This window comes from Micropterus salmoides, unplaced genomic scaffold (genome assembly GCF_014851395.1).
Source record: "Micropterus salmoides isolate LMB-PRFRI ecotype aquatic unplaced genomic scaffold, ASM1485139v1 Ms_hic_scaffold_21, whole genome shotgun sequence".
Taxonomy (NCBI): domain Eukaryota; kingdom Metazoa; phylum Chordata; class Actinopteri; order Centrarchiformes; family Centrarchidae; genus Micropterus; species Micropterus salmoides.
The window spans coordinates 557983-571563 of NW_024041262.1; the positions used below are offsets into that span (position 1 = coordinate 557983).

Genomic DNA, 13581 nt, shown 5'->3' on the forward strand with positions numbered 1-13581 from the left:
TAATGTGGGACAGATGTTTTCAAAGCGGTGCTGAAGTTGTCTGTTTTCTGCTGGACAGGTAATTAACTTTGTCAGACTTTAGCTATGCAAATGAAAACTGTTGTTTTATAGTTTTAGCTGTTAGCTGGCCATAATCACAGAGAGCCGTGACATGTTTCCCCTGTCAGTGGTGTGAAATATTGATTCATTTCATGGCGCCTACTTATTCTCCAGCCTGTGGTTTGGCTTTGCCGGTTACGTTAGCGAGACAATCAGCTGATCAGTAACATTAATTGGCAATAAAACCGTAACGTTAGCTTAGAACATGGAAGCATCAGCCAGCTAAACATTTACTGACTGGTAGAAAAACATTTATTGTTAGTTGATTTGGTTTATTCTCCAGCGCTGTGCTTTGGCTTGTGGTGTTATGTTAGTTGGATTCATTTCATGCAGTTACTCTCTCTCTCTCCAGCGCTCTGTTTTGGCTTTGTATGATAGGTTTGTGAGACAATCAGCTGATCGCTAATTGGCAATAAAACGGCAGCTTCCAGCATCGGAGCTCCGATCAGCCAGCTAAACTTTTACTGCACTGGTAGAGAAAATATGTAGTTGGATTGTAATTTCATGTAGTTCATCTCCAGCCTCTGTTATGGCTTTGTTACGTGGACAGAAATGTGCCGTTACCTTCCTGAGACAAACAGCTGAGGAATATTATTGGTAATGAAACGGTAACAACAGGGAAGCTCAGATCAGCAGCTAAACTTCACATTTTACTGCCCTGGTGGAAAACATGTATTTCTTTTTACTCCTAATGGTGATATATAACAAGACCGTGCAACTATCAAGACCAATGACCAATAATAAATACTTTCCGAATTTCCATTAAAAAAACTTATTGCATATTGCGTCCCACTGTGCACACAAATATGTAATTTGTACTTTCACATGCAGCGCTACACAGCACTAGATGTGATAGTGTTAGAGAATTTCTTCATTTACTTTGGTATGTTAGTCCAGATGAGCCAACCCTCCCAAGATGTAAAATAATGTATTACAGGAGTATAAGACATCATGTAGCACTTAATTTCTTCATGTGGCTGTTGTTTATTAATGAAAAATTAACAATAATATTCAAAAAAACATTTGGTTTTACATAATTTATATAATTTCTTAACACGTCTATCTAAAGAAACCTAATTTCTTGAATGGCGATCTCTTTTATCTCATAAATGATATCTTTGTCCTGTCTCAGGCACCGTAGCTACACTGCTGGCTTGGGTAGGGTAGGGGGGGTGCAATTTGCAACCCTCACCACTAGATGTCACTAGAACTTACACACTGAACCTTTAAGTAAGATTAAAAATAAATAACTACGTTTCCTGTGAGTGTCCTTCAGATCAGGGCTGGTATTTATCAAGCTTCTCAAAATGCCATTTTAATGCCATTTATTGCTTAAGTGCTGAGAATTCATGAAATTTACTCCTACTTTTTAACTTAAGAATAAAAGCAATCAAGCAAATTTCTCAAAACTAAGAATCACTCTTATTCTCCCAGTTATTTAAGACAGCTCGAGAGGTCTCTCAAGTGGTTAGGAGCTGCCAGTTGGGGCTTGTGATGGCGCTGAGACATGAGACAGTCTTTCAGAATAGGAAGAATGTTTATGAATTATTTGACGATGCACAGTTAATAAGACAGGGTTGGACGCAGCAATGCTGATGATTTTGGCCGTCACAACCATCAATAAGCCGAATAGTCATGGAAACAATTATAGCACTTATGCTACAGCTCCACACATTGTCACACGTTTCATCGACTTCCCAACAACACCCCCGTAATCCGAGAGAAGCAGACACAGTTCATATAGCCGGCAACACAGGAGTAGTAGGCGCATTTGATGGCACTCATATAAACTTTTTTTCTTTCATTTATTAAAGTGTAGGCCTATATCATAAATTATTATCTTAACAATTCTGTTGAATATAAACTCCTCTTAGGAATTTCACCATTCAGTGTGAATTTATCTGAGAATTCTCTTAAATAAGGAAATCTATTCAGTGATTGGTCCTTGGCTACATCCTGTTTGCGGCACAGCAAAGTGTCGTAAATCAGCACTAAGACTGGCACTTAAGATTTAGTCCTACACTTCACTCAAATTAGGACTATGATGCTTGATAACTAACTTTGAGCCAAGAATTTTTTAAAGTCAGTTCTTAGCAGCGTTCTTATGAGTAATTCTGAGAAGCTTGATAAATACGGGCCCAGATCTTTAAGAACTGGGGCAAATAAATGCACTCCTCCACTCAGCCTAATGAGTGGGATGAAAGCTACCTTTAATTGTTGTGCACAATGCCCGCATTATTTCATTTGATGTAATTGCCATGCTTCTACGGTGTGATCATACTAACCTGGAATATGAAAACAGGTGAAAGTTATGGCAGTTAAAGTTACACAGGACATTTTAATGAATTTGTTTCACAGCTGCAGGTAGCATGCTTACTGTCTTTTTTTGTAACTCATCCTTCCACCATGTTAGAGGATTAGAAATGTAAGGTTTTAATACAGTTTTTCATAATTGCTAAGACACCTTTCTTGAAACCTTCATCCATTTTCTCAAAACTTTAAACACAAAACCTAATATATAAAATACATTCACAATACCCCTCACTCTTCTGGCAAAATCAAACAATCGCCTCAAAACCATATAAGCTATGCTCAAAATCAAACACTGCTTTCAAAACATAAACACAGTCAGTCAATATATAAAACACAACAGAGAATTCTTTAGACACTATCTCAAAAAAATTAGAACACAGCGTCCAGGGCATGTAGTTACAAAAATTGCTTTTTTGTTTTTTTGTAACTGCATTTAAAAAAGTATAGTATGTAGTATAGTAATCACAACTTTGTACAGTAAATATATAGTATACTGTAAGTACTGCAAGTAATACAGTATTGCATATATCTGTACACTCAGCATGAGAACAGGGTGTGGTGTTCTATATTTTCTTACTGTCAACATAATCCAATAAAAGACATCAATTTGTTAGTCCCTCTTTTACAGTTTTTCTCAATTGTTTACACACAAATTCTGGTACTTGAGACACAATGACCACAACATCTAACTCATTCACCAACCCCCTGAACCAATTCTGCTAAACTACAAGCACAATTCCTGCTTTACACTCAAATTGCAGTTCTAAAACACACTTTTTTCAAAACACTACACACAGTTCTCTGCTTTTGGCACAAGTTTCATGCAGAAAATATCTTGTTTTCACAAGGAACACACTGCCATTCAAATATGCACACTGACTCATCACAAGGGCAAACACCCGTCACACAGTTTTCCAATTAGCAATCAGAGCTTTAGCAAAAAATGGCAACAGGTGAGCTCTTCAATGGAGCAATGGATGCCAACATTGGAAACAGAGGCAGAGCCAGAGGAGTGAGAGTGAGAGTGAGAGTGAGAGGACCGTAATCTCTGATGAGATCCGAGCCACTTTGGTTGATCATGTGGTCAACCATGGTCTAACAATGAGGGAGGCTGGGCAAAGAGTACAGCCAATCTGAGCAGGTACACTGTAGCATCCATCATCCGGACTTTCCGAAATGAGAATAGGTAAGAAATCTACTCTCACTAGCAAATTGCAGTACTGCATATCAATACAGTACTCAATGAGTACAGTAGTACAGTATTGCCTGTGGACTGTTCTGTAGGACTGTAAAAATACTGTAAAGTATGTTTCAAGTATTTAGGAAATGTATACCTACTTTGTATTTACAGTATTTTACTATTTGTTTGGCAGAACTGAAAGATTACCAACACAAGGTGGTTGGGAACGTCTTCAGTCTCCTGAACAGGAAACTGAAATCATAAACATGGTCCTAGAAAACAACACTGGACCGTGTCTTGCGCAGAAATCATCTCAGGATGAAGCAGGTCTACAGGGTGCCATTTGAACGCAATTCAGAAAGAGTCAAAGAATTGCGATATAACTATGTGCAAGTGAGTCCCACAATTGATGCATACACTCAACACTGTATACAGTAAATTATACATATTTCAATATTGTAATCATAATGATTGTGCTTCACAATAGTGACCACTCAATGTCTATTTCTGATATTGTCATGTGTGTTTCAGAGTCCTTGAGCTAGAGGTGGCTGCAGTGGAGCACCAGTTCATCTTCATTGATGAGGTTGGGTTCAACCTCACAAAAAGACAAAAGAGGGGAAGGAATGTCATCGGCCAGCGTGCCATTGTTGAAGTCCCTGGCCAGTGCGGAAGGGAACATCACAATGTGTGCAGCGATTACCCACCACAGCGTCATCCATCACCATGCTACCCTTGGCCCCTCCAACACCGCCCATCTGATCACATTCCTGGACACCCTACACAACACACTCATTCCACCAGATCAGGTAGATGGCCCAGAGCAGCTCAGGTACGTTGTCATTTGGGACAATGTAAGTTTCCACAGGGCTGCTCTGGTTCGTAACTGGTTCACTGCCCACCCACGCTTTTTAGTAGTTTATCTCCCTCCATATTCTCCATTCCTCAATCCTACTGAGGATTTTTTTCTGCCTGGAGATGGAAAGTGTGTGACCGAAATCCACAAACGCGTATACCTCTTCTATGCTAAGGAGGATGCATGTGGAGATATAGCAGCTGATGCTTTTCATGGCTGGAATCGCCATGCTAGGCGATATTTCCCACGCTGCTTGGCCAGGGAAAACCTTGCTTGTGATGTTGATGAGCTGCTGTGGCCAGACCGCAACAGAAGAGAGGATTCAATTCAATTCAATTCAATTTTATTTATATAGCGCCAAATCACAACAACAGTTATCTCACAGCGCTTTTCATAAAAGAGCAGGTCTAGACCGTACTCTGTGATGATATTTACAGAAGCCCAACAGTTCCCACCAAGAGCAAGCACTAGGCGACAGAGGCAAGGAAAAACTTCCTTTTAAGAGGCAGAAACCTCGAGCAGAACCATGGCTCAGGGTGGGCGGCCATCTGCCTCGACCGGTTGGGGTGAGAGAGAGAGAGAGAGAAAGAGAGAGAGAAGAGAGTGAAAGAGAGAGAAAGAGAGAGAGAGAGAGAGAGAGAGGGATGTAAGGAGAGAGAGAGGGGAGGGAGGCAGCCTACACAATATACACACAGAGGTACAGACAGTGAAGGTGATGTTGCTATAGACTAAATGAAAAATGGTACAGATATTTATAATAGTGTTAATGGTAACCATCGTAATGTTAATGATTATAATAACAATAAGACCAGCGACAACAGTCGCTGCAGTAGAGGGTGTCGAGCAGGAACACAGGGGCAGCAGGCGACCCGCAGCCACAGATCCAGACTCCACAGCTCCAGAGCCAGAAAACCTGCAGGAAGTGATAGGAGGAGAGAGGAGAGGGACGAGAAAGCACAAGACTACCAGAAAGGGGAGAAGTTGTGTTAGTAACATGCAATAATGGGATAAGGTTGCATACAGAGGGAGAGAAAGTAGAGGAGAGAGGAGCTCAGTGCATCATGGGAAATCCCCCGGCAGTCTAGGCCTATAGCAGCATAACTAAGGGATGGTTCAGGACTACCTGAGCCAGCCCTAACTATAAGCTTTATCAAAGAGGAAAGTCTTAAGCCTACTCTTAAATGTGGAGATGGTGTCTGCCTCCTGAACCCAAACTGGAACCTGGTTCCACAGGAGAGGAGCTTGATAGCTGAACGCTCTGGCTCCTAGTCTACTTTTGGAGACTCTAGGAACCACAAGTAACCCTGCATTCTGGGAGCGCAGTGCTCTGGTGGGGTAGTAAGGTACTATGAGCTCTTTAAGATAAGATGGTGCCTGACCATTAAGAGCTTTGTAGGTAAGAAGAATGATTTTAAATTCTATTCTGGATTTTACTGGAAGCCAATGCAAAGAAGCTAAAACAGGAGAAATGTGATCTCTTTTCCTGGTTCCTGTCAGAACACGTGCTGCAGCATTCTGGATCAGCTGAAGAGTCTTAATGGACTTTTTCGAGCAGCCTGATAATAAGGAATTGCAGTAATCCAGCCTAGAAGTAACAAATGCATGGACTAGTTTTTCTGCATCATTTTTAGACAGGATGTTCCTGATTTTCGCAATATTACGTAGGTGAAAAAAGGCGGTCCTTGAAATTTGCTTAATGTGGGACTTAAACGACATGTCCTGATCAAAGATAACTCCAAGATTCCTCACAGTGGTGCTGGAGGCCAAGGCGATGCCATCCAGGGAAACTATATCTTTAGATAATGCGTCACGGAGGTGCTTAGGCCCCAGAACAATAACTTCAGTTTTATCTGAGTTTAACATAAGAAAATTACAGCTCATCCAGGTTTTAACATCCTGAAGGCACATTTGAAGTTTAGCTAACTGATGAGTTTCATCTGGCTTGATCGATAGATATAACTGAGTATCATCTGCATAACAATGAAAGCTTATGGAATGTTTCCTGATAATATTGCCTAAAGGAAGCATATATAAAGTGAAGAGGATTGGTCCAAGGACAGATCCTTGAGGAACTCCATGACTAACTTTGGCATGCATGGAGGACTCATCGTTAACATGTACAAACTGAAATCGATCTGATAAATAGGACTTAAACCAGCTTAGAGCGGTTCCTTTAATGCCAATGAAATATTCCAGTCTCTGCAATAGGATCTGATGGTCAATGGTATCAAATGCAGCACTAAGATCTAATAAAACCAGTACAGAGACAAGTCCTTTGTCTGATGCAATAAGGAGGTCATTAGTAATTTTCACCAGTGCTGTCTCTGTGCTATGATGAGCTCTAAATCCTGACTGAAAATCCTCAAATAAACTATTGCTCTGTAGAAAGTCACACAGCTGTTTAGCAACTGCTTTCTCCAGAACCTTAGAGAGAAATGGAAGGTTAGATATAGGTCTATAGTTTGATAAAACATCCGGATCAAGTTTGGGCTTTTTCAGAAGAGGTTTAATTACAGCTACTTTAAAGTACTGTGGTACATAGCCTGTTGATAAAGATAGATTGATCATATCTAGTATAGAGGTGCTGACTAAGGGTAAAACATCTTTAAGCAGCCTAGTCGGGATGGGGTCTAAGAGGCAGGTTGATGGTTTAGATGAAGAAATTATTGAAGTTAGTTGGTAAAGATTGAGGGAAGCAAAACAGTCTAAACATGTATCTGGTTCTACAGCTGTTTCTAAGGTTCCTGAGTTTAGAGATAAGTCGGTGCCAGTTGAGGGCAGGTCTTGGTGAATTTGTCTCTAATAGCTAGAATTTTATCATTAAAGAAGCTCATGAAGTCGTAACTACTGAGAGCTATGGGAATACTTGGCTCAATAGAGCTGTGACTCTCTGTCAGCCTGGCTACAGTGCTGAAAAGAAACCTGGGGTTGTTCCTATTTTCCTCTATTAATGACGAGTAGTACGCTGCTCTGGCATTACGGAGGGCCTTCCTATAAGTTTTAAGACTATCTTGCCAAATTAAACGAGAATTTTCCACTTTGGTGGAACGCCAATTCCTCTCAAGTTTCCGTGATATTTGCTTTAATTTGCGAGTTTCAGTATTATACCATGGAGCTAACCGTCTTTGTTTTAGTATTTTCTTTTTTAGAGGGGCTACAGAGTCGAGTGTCATTCGCAGCGAGCCAGCAGCACTATCAACAAGATGATCGATTTGGGAGGGACTGAAATTAGCATAGGAGTCCTCCGTTACTTTGTGACTAGATAATGTATTTAGAGCTGATGGAATCGCATCCTTAAATTTAGCTATAGCACTATCAGACAGACATCTTGTATAGAAATTTTTGCCCAATGGCGAGTAGTTCAGCAATACAAACTCAAAAGTTATCAAACAGTGGTCGGATAAAGAGGGATTCTGTGGGAACACCACTAAATGTTCAATTTCAATACCATACACCAAAACAAGGTCAAGGGTGTGGTTAAAACAGTGAGTCGGTTCATGAACACTCTGAGAGAAGCCGATGGAATCTAACAAAGAGATAAACGCAGTACTGAAGCTGTCATTCTCAACATCTACATGAATATTAAAATCCCCTACAATAATAACTTTGTCCGTTTTAAGGACTAAAGTTGACAAAAACTCAGGATGCAGCATAGTTTTTTTTTTTTTTTTTTTTACTGTAACTGTGTACAGTAAATTCTTCTGTTGTTGTGTATGTGCAACTTTGTGTTGGTTGGGAATGGGATGTACACTGTGTACATGGTTTTTGTGGGACAAATGTTGCCGTGTATTTGTGTGTTCTGAGTATAAAAACAATATTCTCAAATATTTTACAACACACTTATGTATGTACTGTCTGTAGTAAGCGTAACACTGAACAAAAAAAGGCCTAAGTCATTATGATGAATGGAGAAGAAGTGTTTTCCATTCATCATAGTGTTTTACATTGAGCACATCAGTGTTCAACTGAGAAACTGTAATGTGAGGAATTTTGCTTAGGGGGCTAAGTGTGGATAAAGGTGAGGTATGGGTCATATACAGATCACACTTAGGGTCACTTGCAGGCCTAGATGAAGATTGATTCCTGACTCCTTAGACATAGCTCTCTGCCTGTCAGGGATGACGACAGTTGGGCTGAGAGAGGCACTGTTGTTCAGCCATTTTGAATTGAAATCGAGTTTTCGTCCACGAGCATGCTTGTGGCGTGGAAAATCGAGATTCACCATGAAACAGGAAGTTGTTATAACGTTAGTGTACATACTCGCATCTGCACCACATTTGACACGTATCATAACAGTCCTGCGCGCGCACACACACACTTTTTTCGTTGTCATGAACTACCCTTAGCAGGTTGGCCATATCAACTTCAAAACTGTCCCAAAAAACCCTTAACACAACGATGATGCCATGTTGTAAAACTTGAGTTTTCGGATAACGGCAGGGCTGGACTGGTAATCAGGCATACCGGGCAAATTCCCGGTGGGCCGACGCACCTTTGGGGCCAGTGTAATGTAAATTATTTGTTTATATAACTGTTAAAATAAAATGGGCCAACGACCGGCCCATAAAGCACGGACAGTGGCCCATTGGTTGATTTTCTATACGGACACTGAGCTGGCCCAATCACATCTCTTACTAGCCCCCACCCCCTCTGCTCTCTGTTCCTTGCGTTATGCATGGAGCACGGAGGCTGCCAAATGCGCGAAAACAACCAATATTTTTGCTACGGGGCCTGCAGTAGCTTCAACATCAGCTGCAGTACCCTGCGACACATTTTGTTTGACACATGCATGCAGATAGATATTCATGCCAATGGTGTCACGCTAACTGTTGAATTTAATAGTCCATTAATCTACAGGGTGTCGTAATGCTAGATAGAAAGATATATTGCAATATGCCAGTAAAGGCAGACAAGAAGAAGACTGCCAGCTAGTAAACATGGCTGTAAACAATGCACATTTCACACAAAAATTGGCTTTGTAAGTGTCTTGAGTAAGGAAATGCATTAGTCATGTTAGACCTCAAGGATAAACACAATGACTTGTGAGAGACACTGTATGTACACATACCTTTTCAAAAACAGGTTACAAGTTGCTTTAACAAGTGCAAAGACAATCAAAGCAAGATAACACTAAAATACATGTTAAAAGTAAATATTAAATATATGTAAAACAGAATAAAATAAAATCAGGAAAGGCTCTCCTATAAAAGTATGTTTTAAGAAGGGAGTTCACTGACTCAGCAGACCTGATTTCCTCAGGAAGGCTGATCCAGAGCCTCAGGGCCCCGACTGCAAATTTGTCCCCTTTATTTTTCAGTCAAGACTCTGGAACAGACAACAGACCTCTGCCTGAGGATCTCAAGATACGTGCTGGTGCATATTGGACTAAAAGGTCAGAGATATAACAGGGAGAGAAGCCATGAAGAGCTTTAAAAGTGATCAATAGAATGTTAAAGTCTATTCTAAAACAAACTGGGAGCCAGTGTAGTGAATCCAGTATACGGGCGATGTGATCATATTTCTTTCTTCTGTTTAAAAGCCTGGCAGCTGAGTTCTGCACACCCAGTGCCTCAGTCTGTCAAACATGATGTTATGATCAGTGGTGTCAAAAGCAGCGCTAAGGTCCAGGAGTACTACGACTGAGCACATGCCTTCATCAGCAGACATTAAAAGGTCATTGGTGACGTTAAGCAGGGCAGTCTCAGTGCTGTGGTACTTCCTGAAACCAGATTTAAACTTTTCAAATATGTTGTTGTTTTCCAGTACAAAGAGCAGTTGTTTGGACCTAAAATCTTTGCTATAAAAGGTAGTTTGGAAATTGGCCTAAAGTTTTGAGGGCGGAAGGGATCCAGACCAGGCTTTTTAAAAGTGGGTTTATTCAAGCAGCTTTAAAAGTTGTTAAACTTTTTAAAAACAAGTTTATCTCTCCCCATTCATTTAGATATGGGCCTAGTCTTGTTAGTCTGAAAAAACTGCCTGGAGGTGTTACCAAGATGGCTGCTGAGTGACAGAACTTGCCTATAAGGACTTTGTTTACCTTCACCACTCTGCAAAAAACGGTGATGTCAAAAGTACCCAGGACAGTAAAAAATGTCTCTGGAAAGTAGCAACTAGTTTTGTTTTGTCACACCTGCTCAACGGTGATGATTGTATATTTGACGCATCTCTCTGTGATTATAGTATCAAAAATATAATTTTTTAAAAATGATTACCCAAAATTAAATAAACAATAATTGTCTTAATCAACACAGACAGACTGGCACCACTGAGGGACACAACAATGGCAGAGCTCAGGCTTTCTAACTATCCACTTAAACCACAAAATGGCTCCGTAGCTACACTGATATGCTGATGTAAATTAGCAGATTTTTAGATTATAATTACACCTTGTGCCTCCTCAGAGGCAAAGCCAGTTAAAGTGGAGCCTTATGGAATAGTTGGGGAGGTAAATGAGAGTGTAGCCATGAACAAAGGACATTAAAAAGAATTCCCTTGCTGGAAACACTAGGCTACCTGGAATGCTGGAAGCCTCCAGAACAGGTGATTAGGCAGGAATAGGTGTCATTAAAACTCCATTAGCACAAAACCCAACCCCTTGTGCTCACCACAAACACATATGCATACACTGCTGAGGCCATAAAAGTGAGTGTGTGTGTGTGTGTGTGTGTGTGTGTGTGTGTGTGTGTGTGTGTGTGTGTGTGCGCACTGAGTGCATGTGTATGTTCTCTGAGTATCTAATGACTCATTTAGGACCCCTACCTCTGGGAATGTGACAGTAAGGACCCTCTTACATCTGCCTCACTGAGTGCCTGCTTATTAATTAAACACAGCTGAGGCAGGGGGACGGCAGCAGTCCTGCATATCAGCTTGTCAAGTTTCACACTGTGTAGGGCTAAATGAAAAAGGTCCTTCTGTGAGTGCAGCCCCTGGATTTTGGTTCCATGCATCAGAAGTAATTACAAGAAATTCATGAAATGCCAAAACAAACCCCAAAGACACTAACATGTGATCAGACTTGGATTACCTTCTTATTGTTTGAGAGGGATGTAGAAATACAAATAACCATGGGTGTTTGGGTAAATGTGCAGTGTATGTAAGGGTTTTTCAGTCCTAGGGAATTATTTGCGATGCTAGACTACAGATTTCAGCCACATCTTGAGAACGAGAGAACTGGATCAGTGAATTAGTTCTGTGAATGCCAATTATAATTCTACCATTAAAACCTTCTTCGCTGGCCTAATAATTTCCCTCTAAAAGTGTTGTTCTAATTATGAATTAAATTCAAATAAGCTTGGGTAATGAACCCAGTTGTATTCCTTTCTGAGGTTGTGCTTTTTTTGCCTTTGCTGCAGCCATACACAACAGTCTGGCTTTATTCATGCATCCTGAGCTGGACTTCCAGAGGTGTTTGAGGGAGTATTTCTGTGTATTATTGTGTAATTCACATAGATAGGCCTCCAGATTGTGGCTGCTTTACCTTTTATTGAACTTCTTCATATGGCTTTTTTTAATGCTCTCATATTGCCTTTCTATTACAGCTTTTGCTGAAATGACACAGAATTCCATTTGCTGTAATGTCCAAGCTATTGCCTTTGTTTACACTGCGGTGGTTGTCTCGCAGAACGGTAATGAGAGATTGAGCCAGTTGTTCACAAGTCCCATTTTAACTGACTAAAGGAAAGTGCCACTGCAGTCCACTGTGGCGAAGGCCGAGCCCAGATGGAATCTGTACTGCAATGGCCACTGCCGTGCCCACAATCATTAATCCTTAAAACTGGACCACTAACAGGGAGAAAAGAGAAGGAGTGTATACTGCATGTATGTGTGTGACTGAGCCTCTTCTAGCAGAAAGCCACCAAACACAATGAAAAACTGCTGAACTGCTGTGCTGAAGTGACACAAAAAAGCAGTTTGGGAAATCACTGGTGAAGTCAACATTAGATTCAAAACCTTTCTAGTAACCCTGCAACAATGAAAGTTTCTACAGTTTTACAAAAAAAGTTAATTAAAAAGAGGAAACGGAGAAAGAAATCACACAACTCTGGATATGTCTGCTGCCAGCTGAATTCCATAAAATGAAATGAAACTATTCTATATTTAGACCTAACTTGCCAAATGCTGAAACCTAGTTTCTGGTTTTGTGTTTTTGCGGGTACATGATCTTGGGGAATGGGTGGAGTAACCTAAAGATTAAGTGTGTAAGTTTTAGTGACATCTAGTGGTGAAGGTTGCAAATTGTAACAAACTCCTCACTCACAGACCCTCCCCTCCCCTTTCCAAGCACATAGGATAGCTACAGTGGTCGACATAGGACAAAAGGTTTCATCTCTGAGACAGCAGAGAGTCGACAGTCAAGACATGAGGTTTGTTTAGATAAATAGATTAATGAATTATATTTACTGAATTATTCAGTAAAACAATATGTTATTGTATATATAATATTAATATATTTTTGTTAATTGTTCATCAAACAACAGCAACATCAATAACTGAAGTGCCACATGATGTTATGCATACTCCTGTAATACATTATTTTATTGTACTGTAACCATACATCTGTTACATCTCATTTTGTTACAATAAACAACATCTCAAAAACTATTTCATCTACACTGTAAACCCCAATTCGCTCACTCAACTTAAATTTTTTTTGGAAACAGCTTGCACTCAAAACTTTTAGTTAATAAAATACAGTAACATGAAAGTTTTGAGTACAACTGACACAAAATGATTGCATCACATGACCCTTGTCTGACTGAAAATTTACATCAGTTCAACATAACTTTTTTTTTTTTATTACACGACAAAATAAATTGTGCTGTTTGAGCATTTAAATTTGTGTCACGTTAACAGGAAATTTATATGTTATATGACATAAAAAATTACAAGCTTGCTAAATGTTTATTTTTATGTTTACTGAACACAAAGAAAACTATTTGTAATAACTTTATCATTTTATGTACAAACAACAATTGGATATTGTTATTTTAAAGTCAACTGAACATAAAATTCTCCATTATTCAGCTAAATTCAAATTCGCTCACTCTACTTAACTTTTTTAATTACACTACAAAATTAGTTGTGCTGTTTGAGTGTTTAAATCTGTGTCACGTTAACAGGAAATGTAAAAAAA

The 13581-nt window shown here is 39.9% G+C and overlaps 1 protein-coding gene across 5 annotated transcripts in view; it reads right to left on the bottom strand.

The window, feature by feature from the left end:
* rbfox3a (RNA binding fox-1 homolog 3a) overlaps positions 1 to 13581 on the bottom strand; it is a 330750-nt gene that overhangs the window by 112604 nt on the left and 204565 nt on the right. The window lies entirely within an intron of this gene.